Source organism: Rutidosis leptorrhynchoides, chromosome 9 (assembly GCF_046630445.1).
Source record: "Rutidosis leptorrhynchoides isolate AG116_Rl617_1_P2 chromosome 9, CSIRO_AGI_Rlap_v1, whole genome shotgun sequence".
Classification (NCBI taxonomy): domain Eukaryota; kingdom Viridiplantae; phylum Streptophyta; class Magnoliopsida; order Asterales; family Asteraceae; genus Rutidosis; species Rutidosis leptorrhynchoides.
In genome coordinates this window covers 44,458,271-44,481,603 of record NC_092341.1, presented here as the reverse complement: position 1 = coordinate 44,481,603, position 23,333 = coordinate 44,458,271, and positions in this window count along the sequence as shown.

The following is a 23,333-nucleotide window of genomic DNA, read 5'->3' as shown; positions in this document are numbered from 1 at the left end:
AACTACTTGTCTATGTACGGTAGGCGCGAATCCTAAAGATAGATCTATTGGGCCTGACAAACCCTATCCTGACTATGGGATGCTTTAGTACTTCGAGGTTATTTTAAACATACCTGATCTGGTGTACTTCAGAGGGTAAAACATGAACGTTAAGGCTTGTTACCGGGTGCCTACAACTTATAGAATACTTTTATACACTTGCGAGTGTACATATATTTATAAACGGAAATCTTGTGGTCTATTAATATATTGAAATGATTGTTATGATAAACCTATGAACTCACCAACCTTTTGGTTGACACTTTAAAGCATGTTTATTCTCAGGTATTAAAGAAATCTTCCGCTGTGCATTAGCTCATTTTAAGGATATTACTTGGAGTCTTTCATGGCATATTTTGAAAGATGTTGCATTCAAGTCATTGAGTTCATCAAGATTATTATTAAGTGAATTATAGTTGGATGTATTATGAAATGGTGTGCATACCGTCAATTTTCGTTGTAAAGAAAGTTTGTCTTTTAAAAACGAATGCAATGTTTGTAAAATGTATCATATAGAGGTCAAATAACTCGCGATGTAATCAACTATTGTGAATCGTTTATAATGTATATGAACGGGTCCTTTCACAAATTGACATGAACACAGCTGTCACAACAACTGATACTTGTTTCTATTCGAAGGCAGCAGACAACCTGAAATGGTTATGGCACAAGAGACTCTCACATCTCAACTTTAAAGATATTCACAAATTATCTAGTAGAAGTTTGGTGTCCGGGCTACCCACCATGTCTTATGTAAAGGACAGACTGTGTCCTGGTTGTGAAAAAGGAAAACATCACCATGCCTCATTCAAATCAAAGCAAATCTCATCTGTTGAGAAACCAATTCATTTACTTCATATGGATCTTTTTGGTCCTGTTAATGTGGCCAGCTGTAGTGGGAAGAAGTATACACTGGTTATTGTTGATGAATATTCCAGATACACCTGGGTATTCTTTTTGAAGCAAAAGAGTGAAGCTGCTGATGAAATTATCAATTTTATCAAACGAATGGAGCTTTTGAATGGGCAGCTGGTGAAACAGCTAAGAAGTGATCATGGTACAGAATTCAGAAATGCAACTTTAGAAGAATTTTGTGCCGACAAAGGTATTTCACAAAACTTTTCTGCTGTGAGAACACCTCAGCAAAATGGTGTTGCAGAAAGAAGAAACAGAACTCTCATTAAAGCATCAAGATCTATGTTAGCTGAGTCTGGGTTGAAAAATTCATATTGGGTAGAAGCTGTGAATATTGCTTGCTTTACCCAGAATAGATCTCTTATAGTGAAAAGACATCAGAAAACTGCTTATGAAGTTCTCAAAGGTAGAAGACCCTCAATTTCATTTCTTCATGTATTTGGCAGTCCCTGTTACATTCTCAATAATAGGGATCAGCTGGGCAAATTTGATGCCAAGGTTGATGAAGGTATATTCTTAGGATATTCCAACATGTCAAAGGCATATAGGGTTTTCAATAAGAGAAGGGGTTGTTTTGAAGAATCCTTTAATGTTGCATTTGATGAAACTACTCCTTCTTCTTCTTCTGATCATGAAGATGAAGTGCTACTGTTTGAAGAGCCTACTCAGCCAGCTCTAGATGATGAAGAACCAGCAGCACAACCCTCGCCTATTCATGCTGTTGGGTTCTCTGATGATGAGATGGAACACTCTGTTCCATCTGTGTCTAAACCAGGTGGACCTACTGGCTCTACTAAAGTCTTACAACTTGAGCATAGGTCTACTGGTTCTGAAGGATCACAAGTTGATACTGGTTACACTAAGAATGAACAGCTGTCTCCAACTGCTGTTCATACTTCTGAACCAGCTGATGATCAAGATGCTGTGTATTCCACGACAAGCTCACCTGTTCATAACACTAGATGGACAAAAGAGCATCCTATCGAGCAAGTTATTGGTAATCTGGCTAGTGGTGTTAAAACCAGACGACATGCAACCAACAATTTTTGTATGCATGTAAACTTTGTGTCTACCATTGAACCTACATGTCCTGATGAAGCTATTAAAGATCCAAGCTGGGCAGGAGCTATGCAAGAGGAGATCTCCCAGTTTGATAGGAATAAGGTTTGGACATTGGTACCTAAACCTGATGATGAAACTAAGAAAATCATTGGTACCAAGTGGGTTTTCAAAAACAAGATGGATGAAGATGGGATTGTGATCAGAAACAAAGCTAGATTGGTAGCTCAAGGTTTCAAACAGGAAGAAGGATTGGATTATGGAGAGACTTATGCTCCAGTGGCTAGGATGGAAGCTATCAGACTATTCTTGGCGTATGCTGCTAAGATAAACTTTAGGGTAATCCAGATGGATGTTAAATCTGCATTTCTAAATGGGAAGCTGCAAGAAGAAGTTTATGTCAAACAGCCTCCTGGTTTTGTAAGCAGTAAATATCCAGACCATGTCTACAAGTTAGACAAAGCTCTTTATGGCCTCAAACAGGCTCCAAGAGCATGGTATGAGACACTTCATGTGTATCTCACTGGTATAGGCTTTAAAGTTGGAACAATTGACACCACTCTGTTCTCAAAAGAGATAGATGGTGATCTCTTGCTGGTACAGATATATGTGGATGATATTATTTATGGATCTAAAAATGAGAAACATTGTCAAGATTTTTCAAAACTTATGTCAAAGACATATGAAATGAGCTTACAAAGAGACTTGCAATACTTTTTGGGATTGCAAATTAAACAACTTGATGATGGAATTTTTATAAGTCAGGATAAATATATCAAAGATATGCTAAAGAAATTTGGTCTGACCTGTTTAAAAGATATAGGGACTCCAATGGAAGCATCTATTAAAATAGATGCTGATCCCAATGGTGAACCAGTCAATATCACTGAGTATAGAGGTATGATTGGATCCCTACTTTATCTCACAGCCAGCAGACCAGATATTATGTTTTCCACATGTCTGTGTGCCAGATATCAAGCTGATCCTAAAGAGTCACACTTGCTAGCAGTCAAGAGGATATTTAGGTATCTGAAAGCTACTGCTAAACGTGGTCTTTGGTATCCCAAAGACCAGAATTTTGAGCTAATTAGGTATTCAGATGCTGATTTTGCAGGGTGTAAAATAGACAGGAAAAGTACTACTGGTGGCTGCCAGTTACTGGGTGGTAGGCTAGTCAGCTGGACGAGCAAAAAGCAAAATACTGTGTCCACATCTACTGCTGAGACAGAATACGTTTCTGCTGGTAGTTGTACTGGTCAAGTACTATGGATGCAAAGCCAGCTGAAAGACTATGGTGTTCATGTTACAAAGACTCCAATCTACTGTGACAACACAAGTGCAATAGGTATCACCAACAATCCTGTGATGCATTCAAGAACAAAGCACATTGATGTTCGAAATCATTTCATAAGGGATCATGTTCAAAAAGGAGACGTGGAGCTACATTTTATTTCAACAGACCAGCAGTTAGCAGATCTATTCACAAAGCCCTTAGATGAGAAACGTTTTAACTATCTCATCTCTGAGCTGGGTATGCTTGAACTTTAAATAAAAGACAATTTTTGTTGGTGTGCTGGCTCTACAACATGTAGGGCAAACCAGTAAGCAATTTTTTTTTTGTTATCTTACTGCCTACATGTAAAACACTCAGCACAACAAGGTCTTTTATATTTTGGTTACTCAAAGTTTTTTTTGAAATAATAAATAGCTCACAAAATTAAATGATTCCTTAAAACTGAAACTCATTTACTTCCAATGATTTAAATTAAATTCATGACATATTAAATGTAACAAAGTATCTTGTATTTAATACAACACTTATTTTGTGGTTTTCAATTCTTTTTAAATAAAAAAATTATTTAAAACCTGCTGCATTTAATGTTGAATGGAAGGTATGAGTATTCAAGCTGTATATACGTCAAATCATCAGTCTGTGTCCCCTCGAATGTGCCAGTCTGTCACATCTACCCACACGCCTGCTAATAGCAGTTATCACTTTCTCTCTCCTGCCTTTTTCACCCAATCACAACGGTTAAAAGTGTGTTTTATCTTCCATAATAATAACCTTTGGTTATTCTGTTTTCAAATTCACACCTCTCTCTCTAAAAAATCCCAAATCTTCATATCTTCACTTTCTACAATCATCAATGGCAGAACAACAATAACATCAATCACCACCTGCTGAGACCCAGCAACCGGAAAAAAAATCGGAGCAACCACAAGCATCGGTGGAACCACAACCGGAACAGCAACCACCGCCGGCTATCGAGGAACAAATTGAACAAGGGCCATTATTCAACCTGCACCCCAATCTTATTAGGGCTGCAAACGCACCTGAACACTCTACGATTCGCCTTTCAAGAGGCAATGCTGCTCATGCCCTTTCTGTTCCCAAATCGAAAGTCAATTTCAGCTATGAAGAGCTGATTACTTATATCCGTCAATCCCCTCTGGCAAGAGCCATTACCGGTGTACCTTCACGATTATATCCAGCCTGTTTGGCCAGATTCTGGTATACTGCCACCATGTCCACCACCAAACAGAACGTTCCATGTATTCATGGCATGGTGACTAACAGCTTACCCTGTTCCATTACTGTTGACGCCATCCGACGAGCTCTTCAATTACCCAATGGTCCATTTGTAGATTCACCTACAAGTGATGAGTTTCGAAGGGAGGTACTGGAAATCATTGGCTATTCTCAACCAGTATCTCATACACCACTCAGGAAACACATGCCACCCTTATAGTATTATTTCTTTGGGTTGCTGACTCAGTGTATCAGTCACAAATCTAGCAGTTTTGATCAATGCTCAGATTATGAGTTAAAGATGGGTCACGGGCTACTGTTCAACCGCAACATAGATTATGCCGGTGAAATCTACTTAAGGTTAAGGGAAATGGTGCTTGCACCCAAACGAACACATCTAATCCCCTTTCCAAGGTTTTTGAACCTTGTTTTTGAAAATGAGCTGGGTGAAGCTTACCAGGAGATTGCTGAGAAATCATATAACCTGCCTCTTAAACAAGGGGGGATGCCAAAGGATAAGCCTACTGCTCCATATGCTGTGTTGACACCAGCAATGCTTGAGTATCTAGCTGCTCAGGGTGGAGCTGCCCCATTGACTGCCTCTGGTGTTGCACCAGCTGAGGGGGAGGGTCTTCAGTGAAAGCAAGTTGTCAAGAGGAAGAAGCCAGCTGTAGTGACCCGAACTTTTCCATGTTTATATATATTAATTAAGATTGATATTTACATGATTAAATGTTTCCAACATGTTAAGCAATCAAACTTGTTAAGACTTGATTAATTGAAATATGTTTCATATAGACAATTGACCACCCAAGTTGATCGGTGATTCACGAACGTTAAAACTTGTAAAAACTATATGATGACATATATATGGATATATATATATAGTTAACATGATACTATGATAAGAAAACATATCATAAAGTATATTAACAATGAACTACATATGTAAAAACAAGACTACTAACTTAATGATTTTTAAACGAGACATATATGTAACGATTATCGTTGTAAAGACATTTAATGTATATATATCATATTAAGAGATATTCATACATGATAATATCATGATAATATAATAATTTAAAATCTCATTTGATATTATAAACATTGGGTTAACAACATTTAACAAGATCGTTAACCTAAAGGTTTCAAAACAACACTTACATGTAACGACTAACGATGACTTAACGACTCAGTTAAAATGTATATACATGTAGTGTTTTAATATGTATTTATACACTTTTGAAAGACTTCAATACACTTATCAAAATACTTCTACTTAACAAAAATGCTTACAATTACATCCTCGTTCAGTTTCATCAACAATTCTACTCGTATGCACCCGTATTCGTACTCGTACAATACACAGCTTTTAGATGTATGTACTATTGGTATATACACTCCAATGATCAGCTCTTAGCAGCCCATGTGAGTCACCTAACACATGTGGGAACCATCATTTTGCAACTAGCATGAAATATCTCATAAAATTACAAAAATATGAGTAATCATTCATGACTTATTTACATGAAAACAAAATTACATATCCTTTATATCTAATCCATACACCAACGACCAAAAACACCTACAAACACTTTCATTCTTCAATTTTCTTCATCTAATTGATCTCTCTCAAGTTCTATCTTCAAGTTCTAAGTGTTCTTCATAAATTCCAAAAGTTCTAGTTTCATAAAATCAAGAATACTTTCAAGTTTGCTAGCTCACTTCCAATCTTGTAAGGTGATCATCCAACCTCAAGAAATCTTTGTTTCTTACAGTAGGTTATCATTCTAATACAAGGTAATAATCATATTCAAACTTTGGTTCAATTTCTATAACTATAACAATCTTATTTCAAGTGATGATCTTACTTGAACTTGTTTTCGTGTCATGATTCTGCTTCAAGAACTTCGAGCCATCCATGGATCCATTGAAGCTAGATCCATTTTTCTCTTTTCCAGTAGGTTTATCCAAGGAAATTAAGGTAGTAATGATGTTCATAACATCATTCGATTCATACATATAAAGCTATCTTATTCGAAGGTTTAAACTTGTAATCACTAGAACATAGTTTAGTTAATTCTAAACTTGTTCGCAAACAAAAATTAATCCTTCTAACTTGACTTTTAAAATAAACTAAACACATGTTCTATATCTATATGATATGCTAACTTAATGATTTAAAACCTGGAAACACGAAAAACACCGTAAAACTGGATTTACGCCGTCGTAGTAACACCGCGGGCTGTTTTGGGTTAGTTAATTAAAAACTATGATAAACTTTGATTTTAAAGTTGTTATTCTGAGAAAATGATTTTTATTATGAACATGAAACTATATCCAAAAATTATGATTAAACTCAAAGTGGAAGTATGTTTTCTAAAATGGTCATCTAGACGTCGTTCTTTCGACTGAAATGACTACCTTTACAAAAACGACTTGTAACTTACTTTTCCGACTATAAACCTATACTTTTCTGTTTAGATTCATAAAATAGAGTTCAATATTAAACCATAGCAATTTGATTCACTCAAAACGGATTTAAAATGAAGAAGTTATGGGTAAAACAAGATTGGATAATTTTTCTCATTTTAGCTACGTGAAAATTGGTAACAAATCTATTCCAACCATAACTTAATCAACTTGTATTGTATATTATGTAATCTTGAGATACCATAGACACGTATACAATGTTTCGACCTATCATGTCGACACATCTATATATATTTCGGAACAACCATAGACACTCTATATGTGAATGTTGGAGTTAGCTATACAGGGTTGAGGTTGATTCCAAAATATATATAGTTTGAGTTGTGATCAATACTGAGATACGTATACACTGGGTCGTGGATTGATTCAAGATAATATTTATCGATTTATTTCTGTACATCTAACTGTGGACAATTAGTTATAGGTTACTAACGAGGACAGCTGACTTAATAAACTTAAAACATCAAAATATATTAAAAGTGTTGTAAATATATTTTGAACATACTTTAATATATATGTATATATTGTTATAGGTTCGTGAATCAACAGTGGCCAAGTCTTACTTCCCGACGAAGTAAAAATCTGTGAAAGTGAGTTATAGTCCCACTTTTAAAATCTAATATTTTTGGGATGAGAATACATGCAGGTTTTATAAATGATTTACAAAATAGACACAAGTACGTGAAACTACATTCTATGGTTGAATTATCGAAATCGAATATGCCCCTTTTTATTAAGTCTGGTAATCTAAGAATTAGGGAACAGACACCCTAATTGACGCGAATCCTAAAGATAGATCTATTGGGCCTAACAAACCCCATCCAAAGTACCGGATGCTTTAGTACTTTGAAATTTATATCATATCCGAAGGGTGTCCCGGAATGATGGGGATATTCTTATATATGCATCTTGTTATTGTCGGTTACCAGGTGTTCACCATATGAATGATTTTTATCTCTATGTATGGGATGTGTATTGAAATATGAAATCTTGTGGTCTATTGTTACGATTTGATATATATAGGTTAAACCTATAACTCACCAACATTTTTGTTGACGTTTAAAGCATGTTTATTCTCAGGTGAATATTAAGAGCTTCCGCTGTTGCATAATAAAATAAGGGCAAGATTTGGAGTCCATGTTTGTATGATATTGTGTAAAAACTGCATTCAAGAAACTGATTTCGATGTAACATATTTGTATTGTAAACCATTATGTAATGGTCGTGTGTAAACAGGATATTTTAGATTATCATTATTTGATAATCTACGTAAAGCTTTTTAAACCTTTATTTATGAAATAAAGGTTATGGTTTGTTTTAAAAATGAATGCAGTCTTTGAAAAACGTCTCATATAGAGGTCAAAACCTCGCAACGAAATCAATTAATATGGAACGTTTTTAATCAATAAGAACGGGACATTTCAGTTGGTATCAGAGCGTTGGTCTTAGAGAACCAGAAAATTTGCATTAGTGTGTCTTATCGAGTTTGTTAGGATGCATTAGTGAGTCTAGACTTCGACCGTGTTTTCTTTAAAAATGATTGCTTAACATTTTTGTTGGAAACTATATATTTTTAACATATGAATATTATGTGATATATTAATCTCTTAACGTGTTTGATATTATGTGATAGATGTCTACCTCTAGAACAAGTCCCATTGACTCACCTAATAATAATGAAGAGTCAAATGTAAATTGGAATGATTTGTGGACTGATTCACAAGTTCCCGAAGAGGAACCGGAAGAAGAGTCGGAACCGGAAGAAGAATCGGAACCGGAAGAAGAATCGGAACCGGATAAAGAAATAGAACCGGTGGGGGAAATAATAAAACGGTTAAGTAAAAGAAAATCCTCAACCAACCGACCAAAGTTAATTATGGTCAATGGTGTTTCCGCCAAGGAAGCAAAATATTGGGAGGATTACCAATTCTCCGATGAATCGGATTCCGACGAGAATTCCGATGATGTTATAGAAATTACCCCAACTGAATTTAAAAAGGCAAAAGAAAATAATAAGGGAAAGGGCATAAAAATAGAGAAATCTAATTCCAACCCCGATGAACTTTATATGTATCGTCAACTCCCGAAGTCCTTAAGTTGTAACAATGACCCGGGAACCTCTAAACCACCAGGTTTTTCTAAACCAATGTGGACAACGACGGCTCGTATTAGGGGAACATCATATATCCCTAGAAACTTGGCAAAACGAACCAAAACCGAAGAAGAAGAAACGAGCGAGTCAGAATAAGATAGTTGTATTCGTGTGGTGTAATATATGTAATATAGTGTTCTTATGCTTTATGATATATGTAAAAATTGCTTGTATTAATAAGTATTTTTTTATGAATCTAACTCTTGTCTATTTTACAGTTTAAAAACACAAAATGGATAGACAACCCAATATTTTAAGAGACCTACCCGGAGACATGATTGATGAAATCTTGTCTAGAGTCGGCCAGAATTCTTCGGCACAACTATTTAAGGCGAGATCAGTTTGTAAGACATTCGAAGAACGTTCCAAGAATGTCTTGGTTTATAAGAGACTTTCGTTTGAAAGATGGGGGATATCACATTGGGAAACCCATAAGTTACGATGTGTTTACTTTGACGCATATATTGCGGGGAACCCAAATGCTATTTTACGCAACGGGTTAAGAAATTATTTTGACTCAATATATCCGAATATTGGACTTCGTGATTTAGAAAAAGCGGCTAACATGCAACATAAAGAAGCATGTTATGCTTACGGATTAGTAATGTTCGCTTCTCACCAAAGTGAGAACAAGAACATCAGGCTACAACTATTAAACAAAACGTTTCCACAAGTGACGGAGTCGGTAATTGGGGTAAGAAATGAGGTTTTTAGATTATTACGGGACTGTTGGACATTACGTAACCCTCGTCCCTTTGACGACGTTACAACATGCTGTCTTATCAACGGCCATAACGGTTATGTTCCACAAGACCAAGGATGGGAAGTAGTCCTAGTAAAACCAGAATGCATGACTTGTTTCTGGACGTATGAATTACGTGTCTTTATTGCCTTTGCTGAACGACTTGTGTACTAGCTAGAATTATCTTCACAACCATCTTGTATCAAATTTATTGTGTGCTATATTTCATGCTATATGTAAAATAAGAGGTATTGTAAGTTTGTAAAATGTTGTATAAAAGTTTGAACGCGAAATATTATTATAATCAGTTTTTCATATAGAATTGTAGTAGTTGAATTGTATATTAGCTACTAAGTATGAACTTAACGGGTAGGTACTACCCGAATTTAAACTTATAAAACGCTAATATGAAGAAAAAGCTTTTATAAATGAGTTCATATTATGCTACGAAATACTATTAACTACTCTTAATATTCTGTATGATTAACTTGTTCCATTTGACTATTTTGAAGGCAATGGCACCGACTACTCGACACACCGTGAATATGAATGAAGAGGAATTCCGTACTTTTTTAGCTTCAAACATAGCCGCAGTACAGGCTGCGCTACATACCAACAATAACCTTGGATCTAGCAGTATAGGAAATCGTATAGGATGCACCTACAAAGAATTCACTGCCTGCAAACCTTTGGAATTTGATGGAACCGAAGGACCGATCGGATTGAAACGGTGGACCGAGAAGGTCGAATCGGTGTTTGCCATAAGTAAGTGTACTGAAGAGGACAAAGTAAAGTACGCTACGCATACCTTCACAGGTTCTGCGTTAACATGGTGGAATACCTATCTAGAGCAAGTGGGACAAGACGATGCGTACGCACTACCGTGGTCAGCATTCAAGCACTTGATGAACGAGAAGTACCGTCCCAGAACCGAGGTCAATAAGCTCAAGACAGAACTTAGAGGGTTACGAACCCAAGGATTTGATATTACCACGTACGAAAGACGATTCACAGAATTGTGCCTATTGTGTCCGGGAGCATTCGAAGATGAGGAAGAGAAGATCGACGCGTTTGTGAAAGGATTACCGGAAAGAATCCAAGAAGATATAAGTTCACACGAGCCCGCCTCCATACAACAGGCATGTAGAATGGCTCACAAACTAGTGAACCAGATTGAAGAAAGAATTAAAGAACAGACTGCTGAAGAGGCCAATGTGAAGCAAGTCAAAAGAAAGTGGGAGGAAAACGGTGATAAGAATCACCAATACAACAACAACAGCAATTACAACAATAATCGCAACAATTATCCCAACAATCGCAACATCAATCGCAACTACAACAAACGGCCCAACAACAACAACAACAACAACAACAACAACAACAACAACAACAGCAACTACAACAATCATCCCAACAACAATAATAACCACAACAACAACAACAATCAGAAGCAGCTATGCCAAAGGTGTGAAAAGAATCACTCGGGGTTCTGCACCAAATTTTGCAACAAGTGTAAAAGAAATGGTCATAGCGCGGCGAAGTGTGAGGTCTACGGACCAGGGGTTAATAGAACGAAAGGAACAAATGGTGTCGGAACGAGTAATGGCGGAGCAAGTAGTGTCGGAGCAAGTTATGCCAATGTAGTTTGTTATAAATGTGGAAAACCAGGCCACATTATTAGAAATTGCCCGAACCTGGAGAACACGAATGGACAAGGCCGTGGAAGAGTTTTCAATATTAATGCGGTAGAGGCACAGGAAGACCCGGAGCTTGTTACGGGTACGTTTCTTATTGACAATAAATCTGCTTACGTTTTATTTGATTCGGGTGCGGATAGAAGCTATATGAGTAGAGATTTTTGTGCTAAATTAAGTTGTCCATTGACGCCTTTGGATAGTAAATTTTTACTCGAATTAGCAAATGGTAAATTAATTTCAGCAGATAATATATGTCGGAATCGAGAAATTAAACTGGTTAGCGAAACATTTAAGATTGATTTGATACCAGTAGAGTTAGGGAGTTTTGATGTGATAATCGGTATGGACTGGTTGAAAGAAGTGAAAGCGGAGATCGTTTGTTACAAAAATGCAATTCGCATTATACGAGAAAAAGGAAAACCATTAATGGTGTACGGAGAAAAGGGCAACACGAAGCTACATCTTATTAGTAATTTGAAGGCACAAAAACTAATAAGAAAAGGTTGCTATGCTGTTCTAGCACACGTCGAGAAAGTACAAACTGAAGAAAAGAGCATCAATGATGTTCCCATTGCAAAAGAATTTCCCGATGTATTTCCGAAAGAATTACCGGGATTACCCCCACATCGATCCGTTGAATTTCAAATAGATCTTGTACCAGGAGCTGCACCAATAGCTCGTGCTCCTTACAGACTCGCACCCAGCGAGATGAAAGAACTGCAAAGCCAATTACAAGAACTTTTAGAGCGTGGTTTCATTCGACCAAGCACATCACCGTGGGGAGCTCCTGTTTTGTTTGTCAAGAAGAAAGATGGTACATTCAGGTTGTGTATTGACTACCGAGAGTTGAACAAACTTACCATCAAGAACCGCTACCCACTACCGAGAATCGACGACTTATTTGATCAACTACAAGGCTCGTCTGTTTATTCAAAGATTGACTTACGTTCCGGGTATCATCAAATGCGGGTGAAAGAAGATGATATTCCAAAGACTGCTTTCAGAACACGTTACGGTCATTACGAGTTTATGGTCATGCCGTTTGGTTTAACTAATGCACCAGCTGTGTTCATGGACCTTATGAACCGAGTGTGTGGACCATACCTTGACAAGTTTGTCATTGTTTTCATTGATGACATACTTATTTACTCAAAGAATGACCAAGAACACGGTGAACATTTGAGAAAGGTGTTAGAAGTATTGAGGAAGGAAGAATTGTACGCTAAGTTTTCAAAGTGTGCATTTTGGTTGGAAGAAGTTCAATTCCTCGGTCACATAGTGAACAAAGAAGGTATTAAGGTGGATCCGGCAAAGATAGAAACTGTTGAAAAGTGGGAAACCCCGAAAACTCCGAAACACATACGCCAGTTTTTAGGACTAGCTGGTTACTACAGAAGGTTCATCCAAGACTTTTCCAGAATAGCAAAACCCTTGACTGCATTAACGCATAAAGGGAAGAAATTTGAATGGAATGATGAACAAGAGAAAGCGTTTCAGTTATTGAAGAAAAAGCTAACTACGGCACCTATATTGTCATTGCCTGAAGGGAATGATGATTTTGTGATTTATTGTGATGCATCAAAGCAAGGTCTCGGTTGTGTATTAATGCAATGAACGAAGGTGATTGCTTATGCGTCTAGACAATTGAAGATTCACGAACAAAATTATACGACGCATGATTTGGAATTAGGCGCGGTTGTTTTTGCATTAAAGACTTGGAGGCACTACTTATATGGGGTCAAAAGTATTATATATACTGACCACAAAAGTCTTCAACACATATTTAATCAGAAACAACTGAATATGAGGCAGCGTAGGTGGATTGAATTATTGAATGATTACGACTTTGAGATTCGTTACCACCCGGGGAAGGCAAATGTGGTAGCCGATGCCTTGAGCAGGAAGGACAGAGAACCCATTCGAGTAAAATCTATGAATATAATGATTCATAATAACATTACTACTCAAATAAAGGAGGCGCAACAAGGAGTTTTAAAAGAGGGAAATTTAAAGGATGAAATACCCAAAGGATCAGAGAAGCATCTTAATATTCGGGAAGACGGAACCCGGTATAGGGCTGAAAGGATTTGGGTACCAAAATTTGGAGATATGAGAGAAATGGTACTTAGAGAAGCTCATAAAACCAGATACTCAATACATCCTGGAACGGGGAAGATGTACAAGGATCTCAAGAAACATTTTTGGTGGCCGGGTATGAAAGCCGATGTTGCTAAATACGTAGGAGAATGTTTGACGTGTTCTAAGGTCAAAGCTGAGCATCAGAAACCATCAGGTCTACTTCAACAACCCGAAATCCCGGAATGGAAATGGGAAAACATTACCATGGATTTCATCACTAAATTGCCAAGGACTGCAAGTGGTTTTGATACTATTTGGGTAATAGTTGATCGTCTCACCAAATCAGCACACTTCCTGCCAATAAGAGAAGATGACAAGATGGAGAAGTTAGCACGACTGTATTTGAAGGAAGTTGTCTCCAGACATGGAATACCAATCGCTATTATCTCTGATAGGGATGGCAGATTTATTTCAAGATTCTGGCAGACATTACAGCAAGCATTAGGAACTCGTCTAGACATGAGTACTACCTATCATCCACAAACTGATGGGCAGAGCGAAAGGACGATACAAACGCTTGAAGACATGCTACGAGCATGTGTTATTGATTTCGGAAACAGTTGGGATCGACATCTACCGTTAGCAGAATTTTCCTACAACAACAGCTACCATTCAAGCATTGAGATGGCGCCGTTTGAAGCACTTTATGGTAGAAAGTGCAGGTCTCCGATTTGTTGAAGTGAAGTGGGGGATAGACAGATTACGGGTCCGGAGATTATACAAGAAACTACCGAGAAGATCATCCAAATTCAACAACGGTTGAAAACCGCCCAAAGTCGACAAAAGAGCTACGCTGACATTAAAAGAAAAGATATAGAATTTGAAATTGGAGAGATGGTCATGCTTAAAGTTGCACCTTGGAAAGGCGTTGTTCGATTTGGTAAACGAGGGAAATTAAATCCAAGGTATATTGGACCATTCAAGATTATTGATCGTGTCGGACCAGTAGCTTACCGACTAGAGTTACCTCAACAACTCGCGGCTGTACATAACACTTTCCACGTCTCGAATTTGAAGAAATGTTTTGCTAAAGAATATCTCACTATTCCGTTAGATGAAATCCAAATCAACGAAAAACTTCAATTCATCGAAGAACCCGTCGAAATAATGGATCGTGAGGTTAAAAGACTTAAGCAAAACAAGATACCAATTGTTAAGGTTCGATGGAATGCTCGTAGAGGACCTGAGTTCACCTGGGAGCGTGAAGATCAGATGAAGAAGAAATACCCGCATCTATTTTCAGAAGATTCGTCAACACCTTCAACAGCTTAAAATTTCGGGACGAAATTTATTTAACGGGTAGGTACTGTAGTGACCCGAACTTTTCCATGTTTATATATATTAATTAAGATTGATATTTACATGATTAAATGTTTCCAACATGTTAAGCAATCAAACTTGTTAAGACTTGATTAATTGAAATATGTTTCATATAGACAATTGACCACCCAAGTTGATCGGTGATTCACGAACGTTAAAACTTGTAAAAACTATATGATGACATATATATGGATATATATATATAGTTAACATGATACTATGATAAGAAAACATATCATAAAGTATATTAACAATGAACTACATATGTAAAAACAAGACTACTAACTTAATGATTTTTAAACGAGACATATATGTAACGATTATCGTTGTAAAGACATTTAATGTATATATATCATATTAAGAGATATTCATACATGATAATATCATGATAATATAATAATTTAAAATCTCATTTGATATTATAAACATTGGGTTAACAACATTTAACAAGATCGTTAACCTAAAGGTTTCAAAACAACACTTACATGTAACGACTAACGATGACTTAACGACTCAGTTAAAATGTATATACATGTAGTGTTTTAATATGTATTTATACACTTTTGAAAGACTTCAATACACTTATCAAAATACTTCTACTTAACAAAAATGCTTACAATTACATCCTCGTTCAGTTTCATCAACAATTCTACTCGTATGCACCCGTATTCGTACTCGTACAATACACAGCTTTTAGATGTATGTACTATTGGTATATACACTCCAATGATCAGCTCTTAGCAGCCCATGTGAGTCACCTAACACATGTGGGAACCATCATTTGGCAACTAGCATGAAATATCTCATAAAATTACAAAAATATGAGTAATCATTCATGACTTATTTACATGAAAACAAAATTACATATCCTTTATATCTAATCCATACACCAACGACCAAAAACACCTACAAACACTTTCATTCTTCAATTTTCTTCATCTAATTGATCTCTCTCAAGTTCTATCTTCAAGTTCTAAGTGTTCTTCATAAATTCCAAAAGTTCTAGTTTCATAAAATCAAGAATACTTTCAAGTTTGCTAGCTCACTTCCAATCTTGTAAGGTGATCATCCAACCTCAAGAAATCTTTGTTTCTTACAGTAGGTTATCATTCTAATACAAGGTAATAATCATATTCAAACTTTGGTTCAATTTCTATAACTATAACAATCTTATTTCAAGTGATGATCTTACTTGAACTTGTTTTCGTGTCATGATTCTGCTTCAAGAACTTCGAGCCATCCAAGGATCCATTGAAACTAGATCCATTTTTCTCTTTTCCAGTAGGTTTATCCAAGGAAATTAAGGTAGTAATGATGTTCATAACATCATTCGATTCATACATATAAAGCTATCTTATTCGAAGGTTTAAACTTGTAATCACTAGAACATAGTTTAGTTAATTCTAAACTTGTTCGCAAACAAAAATTAATCCTTCTAACTTGACTTTTAAAATCAACTAAACACATGTTCTATATCTATATGATATGCTAACTTAATGATTTAAAACCTGGAAACACGAAAAACACCGTAAAACCGGATTTACGCCGTCGTAGTAACACCGCGGGCTGTTTTGGGTTAGTTAATTAAAAACTATGATAAACTTTGATTTTAAAGTTGTTATTCTGAGAAAATGATTTTTATTATGAACATGAAACTATATCCAAAAATTATGATTAAACTCAAAGTGGAAGTATGTTTTCTAAAATGGTCATCTAGACGTCGTTCTTTCGACTGAAATGACTACCTTTACAAAAACGACTTGTAACTTATTTTTCCGACTATAAACCTATACTTTTCTGTTTAGATTCATAAAATAGAGTTCAATATGAAACCATAGCAATTTGATTCACTCAAAACGGATTTAAAATGAAGAAGTTATGGGTAAAGCAAGATTGGATAATTTTTCTCATTTTAGCTACGTGAAAATTGGTAACACATCTATTCCAACCATAACTTAATCAACTTGTATTGTATATTATGTAATCTTGAGATACCATAGACACGTATACAATGTTTCGACCTATCATGTCGACACATCTATATATATTTCGGAACAACCATAGACACTCTATATGTGAATGTTGGAGTTAGCTATACAGGGTTGAGGTTGATTCCAAAATATATATAGTTTGAGTTGTGATCAATACTGAGATACGTATACACTGGGTCGTGGATTGATTCAAGATAATATTTATCGATTTATTTCTGTACATCTAACTGTGGACAACTAGTTATAGGTTACTAACGAGGACAGCTGACTTAATAAACTTAAAACATCAAAATATATTAAAAGTGTTGTAAATATATTTTGAACATACTTTAATATATATGTATATATTGTTATAGGTTCGTGAATCAACAGTGGCCAAGTCTTACTTCCCGACGAAGTAAAAATCTGTGAAAGTGAGTTATAGTCCCACTTTTAAAATCTAATATTTTTGGGATGAGAATACATGTAGGTTTTATAAATGATTTACAAAATAGACACAAGTACGTAAAACTACATTCTATGGTTGAATTATCGAAATCGAATATGCCCCTTTTTATTAAGTCTGGTAATCTAAGAATTAGGGAACAGACACCCTAATTGACGCGAATCCTAAAGATAGATCTATTGGGCCTAACAAACCCCATCCAAAGTACCGGATGCTTTAGTACTTCGAAATTTATATCATATCCGAAGGGTGTCCCGGAATGATGGGGATATTCTTATATATGCATCTTGTTATTGTCGGTTACCAGGTGTTCACCATATGAATGATTTTTATCTCTATGTATGGGATGTGTATTGAAATATGAAATCTTGTGGTCTATTGTTACGATTTGATATATATAGGTTAAACCTATAACTCACCAACATTTTTGTTGACGTTTAAAGCATGTTTATTCTCAGGTGAATATTAAGAGCTTCCGCTGTTGCATACTAAAATAAGGACAAGATTTGGAGTCCATGTTTGTATGATATTGTGTAAAAACTGCATTCAAGAAACTGATTTCGATGTAACATATTTGTATTGTAAACCATTATGTAATGGTCGTGTGTAAACAGGATATTTTAGATTATCATTATTTGATAATCTACGTAAAGCTTTTTAAACCTTTATTTATGAAATAAAATTTATGGTTTGTTTTAAAAATGAATGCAGTCTTTGAAAAACGTCTCATATAGAGGTCAAAACCTCGCAACGAAATCAATTAATATGGAACGTTTTTAATCAATAAGAACGGGACATTTCACCAGCTACCTCAACTAGTACAGCCACCGTCTCACATACTGGTAACGCAGTAGTTGTATTAAAATCTAGTGCTCTCTGATTACAAAGAACAGCCCTAGTCTTATATACTAACTACCCACTTCTAGTATTGGAATCCGTTGCTTAACTATTTCTTGGTAACAGGAAAATCCAAACGTGCAAGAGCTGGCTCCAAGCAAACCACAGGGGGAATTGCACCAGTCTCAACTGCTGCTCCTGCAAAGGATGTGGCTATGGAACCTGGTGCGTTTCTAGACCATACAGCAGAACATTCTAACATAATTAAAAATCTTTTATCTACTGACTTGAAAAATGAATGTGGAGTTCAAGGTATAACCCTGGCTCCCAAGCTGACTGGTTTTAAAACTAGTGTTAAGAAGAGTAGCAACCCATACTCTTCTACCCAGACACTTCCACATTTTTCAAATTTGAACTAAATGTTATATCCTCTGCTGCCAGTACAATCAGCAGAGCACATACCTGACCCCCAAAGCAAACTTGAGCTGGCTCCTCATCGTGTTGAACCAGCTCAGGATACTGCATAGCCATTATGTTACTCGGTTCATGCTAAGAGTCTCACTCCTACATCATTACCAACCAGAACTCTTACACTATCTGGGTTAACATGTGTCGCCAATGAGTCAGCAGAGTCACAGCTGTACTTACAGACACCTTTTTCTGTCTCATTCGAAGGGCTGACCAAATCACCAGTCTGTCCCCAAAGACCAACAACAGATGCAATTGTTGAGTCAAATTTATTTGGTTCTACAGTTGTTAACATAAAATGTTCTGTTATTTCAGTTCTTAGCAGGGTAGATGAACAGGCAGAGGGGGAGCAAGTTAAAGATGTTATTATTCCTACTGAGCAGATTGCTGCCTCTGCTACTGGTATTGGTGCTACTGTTTCTCCAACTGGTGGTGCTGATGCTAGTACTGTTGCTTCTACAGCTGCTAGTAATACTGCTCCCAGTATTATTGCTTCCACTACTACACCTGAAGTGGAAGATGAAATCATAGTGGATCCTCCTGTTCCTAAAAAGGTAATTGACAATATTGTCAAGGATGTTCTACTTGATGAACCTGTCACTGAACCAAAGGGTGACATTACGTCTGCTGCTGCTACTGATGCACAATATGTTATCATGGAAGCTGATACAAGCGCTACTTTTCCATCTGATGTTATCCTGGATGCTGGTAAAAGTGCTACTTTTCCATCAGATTCTGGTTCAGAGGATGATATTGTTCTGGAGGGTCCTGATTTTGTTAATGCTGGCTATGTTAGCTATGTTCCCACAGAACCAACGGTGGATACTGATGCTACTACTGGAGATGCTGCACAGTTACTCACCGATGCTACTGGTTCTACGGAACCCGTTATGGATGTTGGTACCTCTGCTATTGCCACTACTGACTCTTCTCAGGCTACTGTTTCAGCTGAGAAGAAACCCTATGTGTGCCAGGTGCCAGATCCTGATGAAGTTGTCCCTAACTTCATCTATCGGGGAGCATCTATCACTCCCAGAGTTGCTCTGCTGGTGGATCAGCTAATTTTTGATCCTCAAACTGCCATAGTATCAGCCAGTAAATTGCCTCTCGAGGAGCTGACTGAACTATTGTCTCAGCTTGACCAACCAGCTAGAGAAGAAGTTTATGAGAGGCTGGCTATTTTAGAACAGATAAATGAGCAGCCATTTTATCACTATTTTGGCATGGCTCCATCTGCTTCTCCATGGCCTGGTACATGGACGCCTCTCAAGTTCATCAGGGATCCCTCTACTGGTAAATATGTTATGCAAAATATTCCTGATTCGCCAGTACCTTCTGATTTATCAGCTTCTTCCTCATCACCTTCTTCTTCTGATGGTGATGCTGATAAAGGTACTGGTAAGGATGAACCAGCCACTCATGATAATGTGACTGGTTCCAAAGAAAAACCAGTGGATCTTACAGATGATACTGATCTTCATGCTGACAAGGATACTAGTGGTTCTAAGCCTTCCGGTGAAGGTAAAAATGATGGTGATCATGGTGACGAGTCAGCTCCTTGAAATGTCCCGTTCTTATTGATTAAAAACGTTCCATATTAATTGATTTCGTTGCGAGGTTTTGACCTCTATATGAGACGTTTTTCAAAGACTGCATTCATTTTTAAAACAAACCATAACCTTTATTTCATAGATAAAGGTTTTAAAAAGCTTTACGTAGATTATCAAATGATGATAATCTAAAATATCCTGTTTACACACGACCATTACATAATGGTTTACAATACAAATATGTTACAACAAAATAAGTTTCTTGAATGCAGTTTTTACACAATATCATACAAGCATGGACTCCAAATCTCGTCCTTATTTAAGTATGCGATAGCGGAAGCTCTTAATAATCACCTGAGAATAAACATGCTTAAAACGTCAACAAAAATGTTGGTGAGTTATAGGTTTAACCTATATATATCAAATCATAATAATAGACCACAAGATTTCATATTTCAATACACATCCCATACATAGAGATAAAAATCATTCATATGGTGAACACCTGGTAACCGACATTAACAAGATGTATATATAAGAATATCCCCATCATTCCGGGACACCCTTCGGATATGATATAAATTTCGAAGTACTAAAGCATCCGGTACTTTGGATGGGGTTTGTTAGGCCCAATAGATCTATCTTTAGGATTCGCGTCAATTAGGGTGTCTGTTCCCCAATTCTTAGATTACCAGACTTAATAAAAAGGGGCATATTTGATTTCGATAATTCAACCATAGAATGTAGTTTCACGTACTTGTGTCTATTTTGTAAATCATTTATAAAACCTGCATGTATTCTCATCCCAAAAATATTAGATTTTAAAAGTGGGACTATAACTCACTTTCACAGATTTTTACTTCGTCGGGAAGTAAGACTTGGCCACTGGTTGATTCACGAACCTATAACAATATATACATGTATATCAAAGTATGTTCAAAATATATTTACAACACTTTTAATATATTTTGATGTTTTAAGTTTATTAAGTCAGCTGTCCTCGTTAGTAACCTACAACTAGTTGTCCACAGTTAGATGTACAGAAATAAATCGATAAATATTATCTTGAATCAATCCACGACCCAGTGTATACGTATCTCAGTATTGATCACAACTCAAACTATATATATTTTGGAATCAACCTCAACCCTGTATAGCTAACTCCAACATTCACATATAGAGTGTCTATGGTTGTTCCGAAATATATATAGATGTGTCGACATGATAGGTCGAAACATTGTATACGTGTCTATGGTATCTCAAGATTACATAATATACAATACAAGTTGATTAAGTTATGGTTGGAATAGATTTGTTACCAATTTTCACGTAGCTAAAATGAGAAAAATTATCCAATCTTGCTTTACCCATAACTTCTTCATTTTAAATCCGTTTTGAGTGAATCAAATTGCTATGGTTTCATATTGAACTCTATTTTATGAATATAAACAGAAAAGTATAGGTTTATAGTCGTAAAAATAATTTACAAGTCGTTTTTGTAAAGGTAGTCATTTCAGTCGAAAGAACGACGTCTAGATGACCATTTTAGAAAACATACTTCCACTTTGAGTTTAACCATAATTTTTGGATATAGTTTCATGTTCATAATACAAATCATTTTCTCAGAATAACAACTTTTAAATCAAAGTTTATCATAGTTTTTAATTAACTAACCCAAAACAGCCCACGGTGTTACTACGACGGCGTAAATCCGGTTTTACGGTGTTTTTCGTGTTTCCAGGTTTTAAATCATTAAGTTAGCATATCATATAGATATAGAACATGTGTTTAGTTGATTTTAAAAGTCAAGTTAGAAGGATTAACTTTTGTTTGCGAACAAGTTTAGAATTAACTAAACTATGTTCTAGTGATTACAAGTTTAAACCTTCGAATAAGATAGCTTTATATGTATGAATCGAATGATGTTATGAACATCATTACTACCTTAAGTTCCTTGGATGAACCTACTGGAAAAGAGAAAAATGGATCTAGCTTCAACGGATCCTTGGATGGCTCGAAGTTCTTGAAGCAGAATCATGACACGAAAACAAGTTCAAGTAAGATCATCACTTGAAATAAGATTGTTATAGTTATAGAAATTGAACCAAAGTTTGAATATGATTATTACCTTGTATTAGAATGATAACCTACTGTAAGAAACAAAGATTTCTTGAGGTTGGATGATCACCTTACAAGATTGGAAGTGAGCTAGCAAAGTTGAAAGTATTCTTGATTTTATGAAACTAGAACTTTTGGAATTTATGAAGAACACTTAGAACTTGAAGATAGAACTTGAGAGAGATCAATTAGATGAAGAAAATTGAAGAATGAAAGTGTTTGTAGGTGTTTTTGGTCGTTGGTGTATGGATTAGATATAAAGGATATGTAATTTTGTTTTCATGTAAATAAGTCATGAATGATTACTTATATTTTTGTAATTTTATGAGATATTTCATGCTAGTTGCCAAATAATGGTTCCCACATGTGTTAGGTGACTCACATGGGCTGCTAAGAGCTGATCATTGGAGTGTATATACCAATAGTACATACATCTAAAAGCTGTGTATTGTACGAGTACGAATACGGGTGCATACGAGTAGAATTGTTGATGAAACTGAATGAGGATGTAATTGTAAGCATTTTTGTTAAGTAGCAGTATTTTGATAAGTGTATTGAAGTCTTTCAAAAGTGTATAAATACATATTAAAACACTACATGTATATACATTTTAACTGAGTCGTTAAGTCATCGTTAGTCGTTACATGTAAATGTTGTTTTGAAAGCTTTAGGTTAACGATCTTGTTAAATGTTGTTAACCCAATGTTTATAATATCAAAAGAGATTTTAAATTATTATATTATCATGATATTATGATGTACGAATATCTCTTAATATGATATATATACATTAAATGTCGTTACAACGATAATCGTTACATATATGTCTCGCTTCA